The sequence below is a fragment of the Brachycentrus maculatus genome, unplaced genomic scaffold (assembly GCF_059751285.1).
Source record: "Brachycentrus maculatus isolate JH-2025_06_01 unplaced genomic scaffold, ASM5975128v1 h1tg000519l, whole genome shotgun sequence".
Taxonomy (NCBI): domain Eukaryota; kingdom Metazoa; phylum Arthropoda; class Insecta; order Trichoptera; family Brachycentridae; genus Brachycentrus; species Brachycentrus maculatus.
The window spans coordinates 182,501-185,793 of record NW_028281265.1 but is presented as its reverse complement, the minus strand read 5'-3'; positions in this window follow the sequence as shown (position 1 = coordinate 185,793).

The following is a 3,293-nucleotide window of genomic DNA, read 5'->3' as shown; positions in this document are numbered from 1 at the left end:
TGGCATTATAGGCAGACGCTGTGGCGTACTTGGATAGACGTTCGATTGCGAAACTGGCGTCGCGGGTTCGATTTCCGCTAAGTGCAAAATAAATTCAAGAAAGATTTCTTTTTAATTGGTTTGGATATTTGTGATGTATTTTTCACATTTCGCTCACTCCTTTCAAGAACGTCATAAATTAAAAAACTTGATTTTTCAGGAGAACGTTTTTAAAGTTAAAAAATATAATACAATGTATTAAAAATAAATATCAAGCCACTTATTGAGCTTTTTACTGTGCAACAGATCTTTTAAGATGAAACCTGAAGGTTCTCTCCATTTGAAAAATATTAAGTATTTTTAAAAAAATAATAAAAAAAAAACACTTTCTGCCCTGTGGCGGGTAAATATTATATTCCGAAAACATGCACAACTGAAAATTGACGATTTTTGATTTATGACGTTCTTGAAAGGAGTGAGCAATTTATTTTCCCCATCCTTACTATCCTACCTGCAGACATGCCTCTAATAGAGGCTTTGCGAGCTATTCCTGTAAAAAATCCCATTTTCAGCTCAGGAATTTCTAGCATTTAATACACAAGATTTTGAGTGCATCCAAATCCTTGTTTTACAATTGTAGGTCTCTCAACTTAAGAGTTATTTTTACATTTACACACAGAGATGAAGAAGAATATGGAAGTTTGGATATTTATATGGCTTATGCCCTGTCATACGCTGGTTTAAGTGCACACGTGTAACATTGTGTTATGATTGATAACCACACTACTATTTTTTTTGGAACTCATACGTATATTGTTTACTTCTCACGTTGCTTCGTATGTGAGTTCGCGGTAGTATTTAAGGTTTATATGAGTATGTAATGGTGTTGAGAACGTAATGATTTTAACTGGATGAAATCCGGATCTAAAGATCCGGATTTAAATACTATCATTTTTCAATGTTTTTTTTTTTCAAACCGAAACGGCTACGTTTCGGCTTTCTACAATCCATTACGAGTCATGAATATTGACTTACTGTTCGAAAATCAACGCTTGTGCGAATACCAAAAATAAAGCTCTGGAATTCTACGTGTACGCGAGCTTTCACAATACATACATAAATTTAGCTATTTCGGTTTTTTCTCAGCTGACACATTCTTATCGCCGGCAATTCCCGAGATGGTGTCGGGGCAAGGGTTGACGGAGTAAAGTCGGGGTTGATACTTGATTAATGTTCGAAGGACAGATTTAATCTTAGGCGGGATGTTCCCTGTAAACATTCCTCGGCACTCGCAGGTCGCGAAGCCTTAACTTTCACAATAACAAGGGATGAAAGGACCGCCTTACCTTTATCTGACGTCTCAGGATATTATACAGCTTTTTCTCTCGGATATTTAAAAAAAATTAAATACTTGAATATACCACTTAATGAGTTTTATTTTTATATACGACTAGTTTCGAAAACTTGCAGATGTTTTCATCTTCTGGTAAAAATTAAAACTAACGAACAAAAAATATTTAGGGGTATAAATATGTTAATAAATATAGAAAAGGGGGGGCGTTAAGGAACAATATTTTTTGTAAAGGGAAACGTAGATAATAACGGTGACGTATTTTAAAATAGTTTATTATTAATTAACGTTTTATCTGATTTTAAATTTTTATGTATTTCTAAATTTTCTAAATTATTCATATCTTGACCTTTATTTGTAACAGAGTGTAATAATTTAAGTGTATGAGAGTCCAAAAGAGTAGTTAGTTTCCATGATATGATTTGTGAATTCCGAAAAAGTGTTTCATTTAAAAAAAATAATCAACATGTCATTCCACAAAGTTAATGCCGAATCAAAAAATAATGTATTTTCTTTTGGGGTTGAAATTAAAAGGCTGATGAGCCGGAACGAGAATAATGAAATATTTTTTATTTCAATCAAACACTTTGCTTTCAAACTTATTGGCTCTGTGGGGAGATTTGCTTGTCAATACGGAATTTATATTTTACATGACGTACTTTGAATTACTGAGTGTTTGTCTTCGATTTTTTTAATCTTATTTGATATTAATAATTCTCTTTTCTGATGTTCGATATTGATGTTGATCTCTGCTTTGATGTTCGATAAATTGTTGCAAATTCGTCAACAGATTAATAATAAATCCTCGTTTTACAAATTTGGGTCTCTCAATTGGTTCTCTCTGTTCTCCTGGTTCCAACTCTTATGTATAGAAGTGAAACATGGAGTTGACAAAAGAAGGATGAATGTAGACTGAATGCAGTCGTAATGCGATCTCTCAGAAGAATGTCCGACAGAACGATGTATGATAGATGTTCGAATAGTGAAATAAGGAAGGAGATAAGCACGATAAAACTAAGAAAGGTGTGTTGAGATGGTTTGGACAAAATTACAAAGTTTACACAAATTGTTTAACACATGCAATTTTCGGTGTAGTTTTAAGTGTGTAAATGGTGCTATGGTGGTGAAGGGTGGTATTGTTTGCATGCTGTGGTAGTGATTGTCCCGACGAAGAGACGGGTAGTCTCGAAACCGGTAGACATAAGAATCTCGGTGAGTAGTTATATACTAATATTATTAACATTTTTGTAAAAAAATAAATAAGTAAAAATTACTAACCACAAAGCAAATGCTTTAAATATTAATAATATTGAGAATATTATAAAAATAAATAAATTAATAAAATAAATAAATCCTCAATTGTAAGCAAAATAAAATACTTTGTAAATAATAAGTACCTACATTTTGCATATTATATTACCCTTATTTGTTTCTAAGACGTAAATTTCGAGAAAGCACTTTTGTGAAGATTTTGCTTACTCGACGTCAATGTCGAACTAGCTTTCACGTGTATTTTTTTTACAAGGCCTGGGAAAACTTTAGATTTATTTAGATTGGAGGTTAAACTTTTACTACTGACGTATTTTTTTAACGTGAGCACTTACGTGAAGGCCTCACAGACATTGTAAATTAAACAAAGAAACAGTTTTCTCTAGCATTAAACTAAATAAAAGGCAGGCGCTGTGGCGTAGTTGGGTAGACGCTCGACTGCGAAACTGGCGTCGCGGGTTCATTTCCCGCCAATTGCAAAATGAATTCAAGAAAGATTTATTTTCAATTGGTCTGGGTGTTTGTGAGGTGTGTTTCACGTTTACCTTCCCTATCCTTACTATCCTACCTGCAGACAAGCATCTAAAATAGACGCTTTGCGGGATATCCCTTAAAGAAATAAAAAATAATAAAAAAATAGTAAAATAAACACAACGGCCATGCACAATGTTTTGAGTGTGTTTTAAGTTTTTGA